Source organism: Hoplias malabaricus, chromosome 1, assembly GCF_029633855.1.
Source record: "Hoplias malabaricus isolate fHopMal1 chromosome 1, fHopMal1.hap1, whole genome shotgun sequence".
Lineage (NCBI taxonomy): Eukaryota > Metazoa > Chordata > Actinopteri > Characiformes > Erythrinidae > Hoplias > Hoplias malabaricus.
In genome coordinates, this window is record NC_089800.1 from 88,451,841 (window position 1) to 88,464,021 (window position 12,181).

At 44.2% G+C, this 12,181-nt stretch overlaps 1 long non-coding RNA gene across 1 annotated transcript; it reads right to left on the bottom strand.

The window, feature by feature from the left end:
• Positions 1-604: 604 nt before the first annotated feature.
• On the bottom strand, positions 605-11,798 carry LOC136701402 (uncharacterized). Its single transcript, XR_010803797.1, has 3 exons — positions 11,670-11,798; positions 4,183-4,267; positions 605-752 (listed from the first exon to the last, which is right to left on the bottom strand). It is a non-coding gene; the product is annotated as an uncharacterized lncRNA (long non-coding RNA).
• Positions 11,799-12,181: the final 383 nt, after the last annotated feature.

The window sequence follows — 12,181 nt, forward strand, 5'->3', positions numbered from 1 at the left end:
TGGTTGTTATATGATGCTAAGTCGTGGTAATGGTACCCCATGTAGTTGCCTATGTGTTGATAAGTGGTTGCCATGATATTTCCAATGCTGGTTATGGTATTTCAGGTGGTTGCTAGGGAGTTGCTAGGTGGTTGCTATGGTGTCTCCATTGGTGGTTTTCCTTTTCATTGGTGCTGCTCTCACCCATGTCTTTATATATTTATCTGTAATGCTCTCTCTCTCTCTTCTTCAAAGAGGAGTAAATTAGTGTATTTATTTATTCTTTCTGCCTTGGACTCTCACTGAGAAAAGCATGTCTCTGAGCCTCTGCGCGCACACACACACACACACACACACACACTCTGAATCGATCAGCCTAATTAGTCATTGTGAAAAGTCATTATAATAATTGGTTGATATAACTAGTCTCTTTCTGTGTGGATGATTCGTTAATGCTTGAGTCTAATTAGGAGCTGGTGGGATACAAAAGGATAACGACTATAAACAGCAGCGCAGCTTTGATTTCAGAGGGAAAATAAAGAAATAAATCATTTAAAATAGAATAAATAAATAAACAATGGAGTGCTGATTGATTCCTCAGTGGCACGTGGTTTATTAAGTTCTTGTTCTAAATGCCACTTTAATCATCGCGGCTGGTGCAGAGTCACAGTGCCCAGATCCTTCAGCTGAGGCTCGGTCAGAGGAGAAGCGTCTTTGAGTTTTAATGTCCCCACGACTCAGAGACAGCTGCTGTGCTCAAATGATGTAGTAAACTAAAAATACCACAAAAGAAAAAAAAATGGATATACATGTTTTTCACTGGACAGAAACAATAACCATGAAGGTCCTGTTGATGTTGGGGTGTGTATTGAGATCTTAGGCCCCATCCACACAGATCTGATCATTTATAAAAACTCAGACCTTCTTCTCTCTGTTTTTGAATATAGCCCACGTCCAGATGAATACGAAACTGACTGCATACTCATGCCTGTCCAGTAGGGGGCCATAGTACCTCTTAAAGAGTGACATTAAAACACCATGAAGCACACGCAAAACACAGGTTTAATCCCAAATCACTCCAACCTCCCTCTGTAGTGCACTACACACGCCCTGAAACAACTGAATCTAGATGTTTACAGTGCAGTGTATATTTCTAACACACATCATTTCTATTTATTCATCTGTGTGAATCTGAACTCTAGTGCTGTCTGTGTGTGTACAGTGTAGTTTATGACTGATGTAGTTCACTGTAGAGGGAGCAAGGAGCTGTGTGTGTACAGTGTAGTTTATGACTGATGTAGTTCACTGTAGAGGGAGCGAGGAGCTGTGTGTGTACAGTGTAGTTTATGACTGATGTAGTTCACTGTAGAGGGAGTGAGGAGCTGTGTGTGTACAGTGTAGTTTGTGACTGATGTAGTTCACTGTAGAGGGAGCAAGGAGCTGTGTGTGTACAGTGTAGTTTATGACTGATGTAGTTCACTGTAGAGGGAGCGCGGAGCTGTGTGTGTACAGTGTAGTTTATGACTGATGTAGTTCACTGTAGAGGGAGCGAGGAGCTGTGTGTGTACAGTGTAGTTTATGACTGATGTAGTTCACTGTAGAGGGAGTGAGGAGCTGTGTGTGTACAGTGTAGTTTGTGACTGATGTAGTTCACTGTAGAGGGAGTGAGGAGCTGTGTGTGTGTACAGTGTAGTTTATGACTGATGTAGTTCACTGTAGAGGGAGCGCGGAGCTGTGTGTGTACAGTGTAGTTTATGACTGATGTAGTTCACTGTAGAGGGAGCGCGGAGCTGTGTGTGTACAGTGTAGTTTATGACTGATGTAGTTCACTGTAGAGGGAGAGAGGAGCTGTGTGTGTACAGTGTAGTTTATGACTGATGTAGTTCACTGTAGAGGGAGTGAGGAGCTGTGTGTGTACAGTGTAGTTTGTGACTGATGTAGTTCACTGTAGAGGGAGAGAGGAGCTGTGTGTGTACAGTGTAGTTTGTGACTGATGTAGTTCACTGTAGAGGGAGAGAGGAGCTGTGTGTGTACAGTGTAAATTGTGACTGATGTAGTTCACTGTAGAGGGAGTGAGGAGCTGTGTGTGTACAGTGTAGTTTATGACTGATGTAGTTCACTGTAGAGGGAGAGAGGAGCTGTGTGTGTGTGTACAGTGTAGTTTGTGACTGATGTAGTTCACTGTAGAGGGAGCGCGGAGCTGTGTGTGTACAGTGTAGTTTATGACTGATGTAGTTCACTGTAGAGGGAGCGAGGAGCTGTGTGTGTACAGTGTAGTTTATGACTGATGTAGTTCACTGTAGAGGGAGCGCGGAGCTGTGTGTGTACAGTGTAGTTTATGACTGATGTAGTTCACTGTAGAGGGAGTGAGGAGCTGTGTATGTACAGTGTAGTTTGTGACTGATGTAGTTCACTGTAGAGGGAGTGAGGAGCTGTGTGTGTACAGTGTAGTTTATGACTGATGTAGTTCACTGTAGAGGGAGCGAGGAGCTGTGTGTGTACAGTGTAGTTAATGACTGATGTAGTTCACTGTAGAGGGAGAGAGGAGCTGTGTGTGTACAGTGTAGTTTGTGACTGGAGTAGTTCACTGTATAGGGAGTGAGGAGCTGTGTGTGTACAGTGTAGTTTATGACTGATGTAGTTCACTGTAGAGGGAGAGGGGAGCTGTGTGTGTACAGTGTAGTTTATGACTGATGTAGTTCACTGTAGAGGGAGCGAGGAGCTGTGTGTGTACAGTGTAGTTTGTGACTGATGTAGTTCACTATAGAGGGAGAGAGGAGCTGTGTGTGTACAGTGTAGTTTATGACTGATGTAGTTCACTATAGAGGGAGAGAGGAGCTGTGTGTGTACAGTGTAGTTTATGACTGATGCAGTTCACTGTAGAGGGAGCGAGGAGCTGTGTGTGTACAGTGTAGTTTATGACTGATGTAGTTCACTGTAGAGGGAGCGAGGAGCTGTGTGTGTACAGTGTAGTTTATGACTGATGCAGTTCACTGTAGAGGGAGCGAGGAGCTGTGTGTGTACAGTGTAGTTTATGACTGATGTAGTTCACTGTAGAGGGAGCGAGGAGCTGTGTGTGTACAGTGTAGTTTATGACTGGTGTAGTTCACTGTAGAGGGAGTGAGGAGCTGTGTGTGTACAGTGTAGTTTATGACTGATGCAGTTCACTGTAGAGGGAGTGAGGAGCTGTGTGTGTACAGTGTAGTTTATGACTGATGTAGTTCACTGTAGAGGGAGTGAGGAGCTGTGTGTACAGTGTAGTTTATGACTGATGTAGTTCACTGTAGAGGGAGTGAGGAGCTGTGTGTACAGTGTAGTTTATGACTGATGCAGTTCACTGTAGAGGGAGCGAGGAGCTGTGTGTGTACAGTGTAGTTTATGACTGGTGTAGTTCACTGTAGAGGGAGTGAGGAGCTGTGTGTGTACAGTGTAGTTTATGACTGATGCAGTTCACTGTAGAGGGAGTGAGGAGCTGTGTGTGTACAGTGTAGTTTATGACTGGTGTAGTTCACTGTAGAGGGAGTGAGGAGCTGTGTGTGTACAGTGTAGTTTGTGACTGATGTAGTTCACTTTAGAGGGAGAGAGGAGCTGTGTGTGTACAGTGTAGTTTGTGACTGATGTAGTTCACTGTAGAGGGAGCGAGGAGCTGTGTGTGTACAGTGTAGTTTATGACTGATGTAGTTCACTGTAGAAGGAGCGAGGAGCTGTGTGTGTACAGTGTAGTTTATGACTGATGTAGTTCACTGTAGAGGGAGCGAGGAGCTGTGTGTGTACAGTGTAGTTTATGACTGATGTAGTTCACTGTAGAGGGAGTGAGGAGCTGTGTGTGTACAGTGTAGTTTGTGACTGATGTAGTTCACTGTAGAGGGAGCGAGGAGCTGTGTGTGTACAGTGTAGTTTGTGACTGATGTAGTTCACTGTAGAGGGAGCGAGGAGCTGTGTGTGTACAGTGTAGTTTGTGACTGATGTAGTTCACTGTAGAGGGAGAGAGGAGCTGTGTGTGTACAGTGTAGTTTGTGACTGATGTAGTTCACTGTAGAGGGAGAGAGGAGCTGTGTGTGTACAGTGTAGTTTATGACTGATGTAGTTCACTGTAGAAGGTCTGTGAACACCACTGACAACAGCGTTTTCCTTGGAGATCTCTAATAGCGTTTTCATGTGGACACGACTTTAGAGAGACATTTACTAACATCAAGGACTTACCTTTTCCCGGGACGTGATTAATTCCTCAGGACGATGCCAGGCCTCATTCTGCTCACGCTACCAGCCTGTGGTCCACATCCGTCTCCTGCGGTCATCGCGAAGAGGAGACTGTGTTACAGGCGTCAGATTCTGATTGTGTTTCCATTTACAAAATACAATTTACTCGTTCAGAGACAACATTGGAAATCTTCTCTTTGATATTTTGTCATTTAATAAAGCTTCAAGAGAATGAGCACATCACAGATTCCTGATTTTACTGCAGTTTACTAAATGTCCTGACTTTTCATGAAACGGGGATTGGAATAAAAACAAGGGCTTTGATCTCAGCGCGAAATGGTAGAATCACAGTGTGGGTTTTATTGGTTTATTCTCTTTATTCTCTGTGAGTAATGAACACTGATCACACTGTCACAGATAATGGTACAAAAACAACCCTAGCAGGCTCATCACAAACAGAGAGAGAGAGAGAGAGAGAGAGAGAGAGAGAGAGAGAGATTTTTCTCATCAGGACATTTGGGACAGAAACATGTATCTTGTCATTTTTCATCGTTTGTAATAATTTCGAAGGCCCAATTGAATTGAAATGATTTGTAGAGTATTTTGTACACAATATGTTAAACACCACACACACACACACACACAGAGACACACACTAACAAGGCTACACTACTGGATTTACACTGGAGGGGGTCTATAAGCTATTTTAAAGTCCGATGCTCTCCTCCAGCGACCTGCGGCTGTTTTAGTTCACGCCGTCTGTGTCTAATGAATACGGACAGAGGAGACTGTTGAACTAAACTGTAACAGCTTCTGCACTTTGAGGCTTTTAACTCCCACTGAGAATCAAACTCTTCACATCACACTCTCCCCAAAAAAATAAAAACAACAGGGCGTCCGGATACTGACCTCAACACTGGGCTGAAGTGTGGAACGTTCAGAATGATGCAACGGCTGGACATGAGCCCTTTGTTTACCAAATGAAATCCATAAAGTGTCCATCATTTTTTTCCTTCTTTAAAAAATTGCTTTAAAACACTAAAGAAGAGAAAGGAGCTAGTGATTTCTGGGTCTTTTTTGTTCATTCATGTTTCACCGTACCCTGTGAAATCTCATATTTAACACTGTACTCACACTTCATTTTTAAATAATACCCTACCATTGGGAAGAACATCAAAGCAAAACAGAAAAAACTAATTCATAGAAAAGAGAGAGAAAGACAGTCCCAGTCACTCACACCTGTAGACAGTTTCACTCACACACACACACCTATCAGCATCCATAAAATGGAGCACCCGGAGAAAACCCACGCAGACACAAGGAGAACACACCACACTCCTCACAGACAGTCACCCGGAGGACACCAACGCAGACACAGGGAGAACACATCACACTCCTCACAGACAGTCACCCGGAGGAAACCAACGCAGACACAGGGAGAACACACCACACTCCTCACAGACAGTCACCCGGAGGACACCAACGCAGACACAGGGAGAACACACCACACTCCTCACAGACAGTCACCCGGAGGAAACCCACGCAGACACAGGGAGAACACACCACACTCCTCACAGACAGTCACCCGGAGGAAACCCACGCAGACACAGAGAGAACACACCACACTCCTCACACACAGTCACCCGGAGGAAACCCACGCAGACACAGAGAGAACACACCACACTCCTCACAGACAGTCACCCGGAGGAAACCCACGCAGACACAGAGAGAACACACCACACTCCTCACACACAGTCACCCGGAGGAAACCCACGCAGACACAGAGAGAACACACCACACTCCTCACACACAGTCACCCGGAGGACACCCACGCAGACACAGAGAGAACAGAATAATTTTTTATTAAATTAATTAATTAATTCATTCATTCATTCATTGTCTGTAACCCTTATCCAGTTCAGGGTCGCGGTGGGTCCAGAGCCTACCTGGAATCATTGGGCGCAAGGCGGGACTACACCCTGGAGGGGGCGCCAGTCCTTCACAGGGCAACACACACACACACACACACATTCACTCACACCTACGGACACTTTTGAGTCTCCAATCCTCCTACCAACGTGTGTTTTTGGAGCGTGGGAGGAAACCGGAGCACCCAGAGGAATATATATATATAGATATTGTGTGTGTGTGTGTGTGACAGAGAGAGAGATGTGGTGATGTTCTGTGTCTGTACTCCTTTGTAATCAGGTCACACCACTGCCTCTGAACTTCAGCTTTTAATTTCAGAGCAGAATGGTCCAGAAAGAGAAGACCAGGCTGACGTTGTTCTGTTCTGCTGCGGTTCCTCAGTGAAACTCTCCAGGAGCTTCATTCTCAAGGTTTTCTCTCATTATTTCAACCATATAGCAGTTCTTTTGCTCTGTGGCTGCTTTCATGCTCCTGTAGCCTCTGGTTAAAAGCACAAACCTCTTATGCTTTATGAGTGGATTCCATAGTTCTTGCGTTCGCTTAAAAACACTATACGTTACAAACATAATGGGTTAATGGGTTCTCCAGAGCTGCGTTTGGTAAACGTTTATCAGCTCTCTCTCCCATCTCTCTGAAATACGGCTCAGTTTAGGCTCAGGGAAAGCTCCTGCAATTATATCACAAACAAAACACATTACGATTGACCGGGACCAGCAATAAGCCACTGATAAACAAAAGGGAAGGAGTACGCTGGTGCAATAAACATTTAAATGATGTACTGCCATAAAGAGGTTTATAATGCGCTGTAAAAGTGCCACGTTGCTGAGATTCACTGGTGGCTGCTGGAGGAACGTGAAATATTGCTGACGCAGGACTGTTTCACATCTCCGCACTCTCTGCAGCTGGTGTTTCTGAGTCAGAATCAGTCCCACGTCCCTCCATCATCCTCAGATCACAGCTATGGACACAACATTCAGGAGGACTCAGGAGACAGAGGGACATGGCCCTACAGCTTCTATGTTTTAAGCACAGGTCCTGAGCTGAGATGTAAACAGAGGAGTACATTACTCTGCACTACTCTACATGGCCAAGTGTAACCACCCAACATTTGTTCTTAAAGCAACCTTGGGCACAACAACGGCGGTGGTAACGTTAAGCGGTGTTTACTCGTGGTGTATTGGCGTGTTGTTGTTGTTTGGGACTGAACACAGCTCCGTCATCAGTTCAGACAGATCAGTAGAGTTTGTTCCTTCCTTGTTGCAGCGTCCAGCTCTCGCTGGATTCTTTCGTCGGCCACCGATCCGAGGAGCGTTTGAACCTCTTCAAAAGACCATGGCGTCATTTTACGAGCTGCCGTCGTGAGTCGGATAAAAACAAACGTGATCTCTGCTGCAGCTGGAGATTTTACAGATGGAGAGTTGGTGCTGGTCGTCTGCGTTGCGTGGCGTAGAGTGACGACTCTCTCTGGACGATCAGCGCTCTGCAAGGTTTAAACGCCACGGTTTAGTCCCTACTCGACTTGCTCTGAACCACGAGAGAACAGCCACTAAACAAGAACCCGCTTCCAGAACCAGGACCTGATTCACCTGGTGGAGAAGCAGTAGAGAAAACCATGCAATGGAAAAGCACCATTTTACAGCACTCTTATAAAATAAAAACGTAGGGCATGGGAGGGATGATAGGTACTTCCCTACCCTCCTCCAAAAGTTACATAGTGCAGTTTCTGCAGTGCTGAGCCTGGAGTAGCAATGACAGAGGCTCTGTTCTCCCTGTTACAGCTCACTGGAGCATCACTATGGTTTTGAAGTTGTAATTATAAGTTTTAAATGGAGGGCCCTTATCAAGAGTTTGCTTTCCTTTTCTCACAGTAAAAAGACTTGAATATTTTGAGAAAACGTTTAGTGTTAGAACATTGTTGTGAGGATTTGATAGCAGCCCCAGAATCATCAGTAAGGTCAGGTGCCGATGTTGAAGGATTAGGTCTGGACCTGGATCACCACTCCATCACATCATAAAGGTTGCAGAAAGGGGCTCCATCAATCAACAAAGAGACGAAGTGTTCACACTGTCCACTACTTTTATTGTGAATGGATGCTTTTTTTTCGGAGTGGATCATAGAATCCAGTCCTTTCCTCTTTGTCCTGTCTCCTGTTGGACGTGTTGTATTTTTACAACATGTTTTTCCTCGTGAGGACTGACAGGACGTCCCCACAATGTCAGGAACTTCATTTTTTATTTCCATCGTCTTGGACTCATTTTTCCTGCACGAAAGATACAAGGCAGGAGTTTGTGGAACAAAAGAGCTCGGAGATCACCTGAACCTCGCTTAAAAACAAAGGCACCGTGAGCAGAGAGCAGAGAAATCCTGGGAGAACGCTGCCTCTGGCAAAGCGTGCCCACAATTCAAGAGTTCACACAAAGCAAATCCCAGACTCTCCACTCAGAAAGTCGACTCTGACACAAAATAAACCAAGGGAATGGCGTTCAGTCGCTCAAGAGCCCAGTGACGAGGCTTTCTTTTGACTTCCAGCAAAATAACAGCATGTTTTTGTGTTAAAGATGTTGAATGTGTCTCTGTCTCACTATCCAGGGGAAACAAGCCTGGAATAATTTAACATCAATTTTACTGTGTGTGTGTGTGTGTGTGTGTTTCTCACGTTTCTTACAAACCTCAGAAACAAAGCTTTGCTGAAGTTAAGACCTTTTAACGTATTCACGACACACACAGACCCAATAAAAGTGAGAGTGGGGCTGGGTTGACACTCCTGATCCGTACAGCACTGAAAGTTCATTATCATTTAAAGGAACTGCTGCTGATCCTGGTCGTTCTAACAGGGGAGAAAAGCCCTGTGTTGTTTGATCCTCAGAAGGTCACAGATATTCAGGTAAGACCCCAGAACTGTGCTCCCTTGTGGAAAAGTGGTGGTGGGGGGGGGGGGGGGCAAGGTTCATTATGTCCCTGTTCTGTTGGAAGAGTGTGTGGGAGCAGCTGTGGGGATAGATTTAAAGGCATGGCTTGTACCCAGACCCCTATAGCAGTAATGCATCGGCATTGTTTACTGGCGGGGGTGGGCTCAGCCTTTTCAAACATGCGTCTTGCCCACGCAATTAAAAATTAAGAGTTTTTCAGGAAATGAAAAAACAGCACAGAAAGTACCAGCTCCATTTCTAAAAACTTCTAATTGGGTGAGGAGACTTACAGGGCGGCACGGTGGCGCAGCAGGTAGGTGTCGCAGTCACACAGCTCCAGGGGCCTGGAGGTTGTGGGTTCGATTCCAGCTCCGGGTGACTGTCTGTGAGGAGTTGGTGTGTTCTCCCCGTGTCCGCGTGGGTTTCCTCCGGGTGCTCCGGTTTCCTCCCACAGTCCAAAAACACACGTTGCAGGTGGATTGGCGACTCAAAAGTGAATGTGTGTGTGTGTGTGTGTGTGTGTGTGTGTGTTGCCCTGTGAAGGACTGGCATCCCCTCCAGGGTGTATTCCCGCCTTGCGCCCGATGATTCCAGGTAGGCTCTGGACCCCCCGCGACCCTAAATTGGATAAGCGGTTACAGATAATGGATGGATGGATGGACTTACAGCCCGCCTCCAAATTTGTTTTTGGAAGCATGGCTGCTAACCGTTTTGATTGCTAGAAGGCTCAAAGGAAAGGTGGGACTGCGTAACCCACAGCCAAACAGAGAACTATTATGAACACAACTTATACTGTGTCTGCAGCAGTAATAGACCCTGCTAACTTTGGCCTGATTTTAAAAAAACATTTATGATGCACATGCTCATGTGGAGACCAAGACCCAACTTTAATTTAAAAGTCTTGAAGCAAGGAAATGTTCTTTTATTGTGTCTTGATGCAAACGGCTAGAAGAAAAACAAACAAACAAACAAACAAACAAACAAATAAATAAATAAATAAATAAAGATGTGTTGACTATTACATTTTCAAAAAAAATAAGAGGCTGTGCAGGTAAGTCTTACATCGCCAGAGTCTCGAGGGAGAGTCTGGTACCTTTTGCCAAATACCGAGGTCAAGAACTCCCAACTACTGCAGCAAAAGGAACTTGACTGGCAAAAGGACCAATCACAGTCTGCGATTTTGGTGCCATGTACAGAAGGAGGCAGAGGGCCCCAGAACGCAGCTAAATCTAATTGAAACTGGCAGATTCTTGACTGTGCAGTCAGATTAAGGCACTGAAAGTATCAGACTGTCCGTCAACTTGTGGGCGGAGCGTCTGTGGCTGAGATGTCTGTACAGGTTCGTTACTGTCAGTAAAGGCAGAGGCAGTGTAATGTACCTTTAAAAGTACAGCAGTGGTGTCAGAGTCTAGATGTGTTTCCTTACAGATTTGTTTTATCTCCGTTCCAAAAAAAAAAAAAAAACAAGGAAACACTAGCATTTTAACTTGTGATTAATCACACACTGTTGTTGTAATTAATGCAATTACATTTTTAAACCATTTGACACCACTATTTAGAGCTTGTGTTGGTGTAAAGCTGAGGTCACACTAGAGCAGTGGTTCCCTAATTCCTTCTGTAGTATCTGACACACGTACATATGTTTGCGTCCAGATGCCACTGTCAGTGTGGTCACAAAACTGACAACTAATGTGTTTGAAATTATATTCAATGCTAGTTTAAATCCATGGACACTGGTGTCACTACTGTACACTGTCAGAAAAAGGTACAGTTCATCTACATTACTGTCACTGAAGCTACAAACAGTGTAGTGTATCTTTAAAGGTACAGCAGTGGTGTTAGAGTCCAGTTGTTTTCCTAAAGGTTCATTACATTCTCTTCTCCAGAAGGAGAGGGGGGTCTCTGTAATCTTTCATTCTACAATAAAAGAATAAAAGAACACAATAAAAGTCCTGGAGATGAAACGGGGCGAATGACATCAACACAACTTTAAAATCTACAATTACAACAGATTAAGGTACAGTTATGTTCCCTAATTAAAAGGTACTGACTACGTACCCTTGAGGGTGCACCACATGGGACAGTTTTTCTGAGCGAAGTGGAGCCTCTGTGACACAAATTCCTGTGAATTGGTTGCTACTCTACAAAGTATAACGTGTTTATAATTGTCCCCTATTAATTTTCCCAGCCCATTTTAATATAGCAGGCTACAACCAGCCCTGATTAGCAGGTAGCATAGACAGATAAATAGATCAATAAATATTCATGTGTTAAAGAAGTGCAGTACAGAAAAAACAGGAGCAAGGAACCAACATACAGATGTTACACAGTGGGGGGAAAATTATATATATTTTACAATACATCATATAAATGTTGTACAACCACATTAAGACAATATTAAAACATATTACAGTAACTGAGTAAATAGCATAGATATGATGCAGTTGGCAGTGCAGAGGTGTGTAGAGGCAGCCACAGAATACTGTAATATGTCATAAGAGCATGAAAAATAAGGTGACTATGCTCTGTAAACATTAGGATTAGCATGCTATCTTTAGCATATTAGCATTTGCATAAACCCAGTGTGAATTCAGATGTACAGCGGTAAACCGCATGTGTATCACACAACCCCAGTTTACAGAGGTACTTACATAGTGTTTAAAACCAGAAGGATTCTTACAAGGAGGTGGCCTCAAAGAAGAGAAGCAGTGTGTTTGGGAGTCAGCTCTCTTGCATGTTTACTTGGCTGCCTCTTTAGGCACAGAATAGGATACTTTGCCTGAGGCCCCCTAGTGTTGGGGAAGAATTAGAACACGATATTTTGCATGATAATGAGGCAACAGGTTTGGTGACATGGAGATATTAGGGAATATGATGCGAATAAAGATGCGGGTGAGGCACAGTGAGGATTTTGAGGAAGCTTCTTTGGAAACTAAATAAAATAGAAGCTATGTTTTTAGAGTTTCAAAGTATTAATAATAATAATAAAAATAATAATACATTATTGAAAAATTACCTTTGTGACCCAAATATAACTTGGGACCCAAATGTAACTAAGTTCACAGAAGACTTTTCCATCTGAATAATTCTCAGCAAAATTTTAGCATTGAAGATATTCAGCCCCAGAGACTCCTCCCACTCCAAACACACACTGTACGCTGTC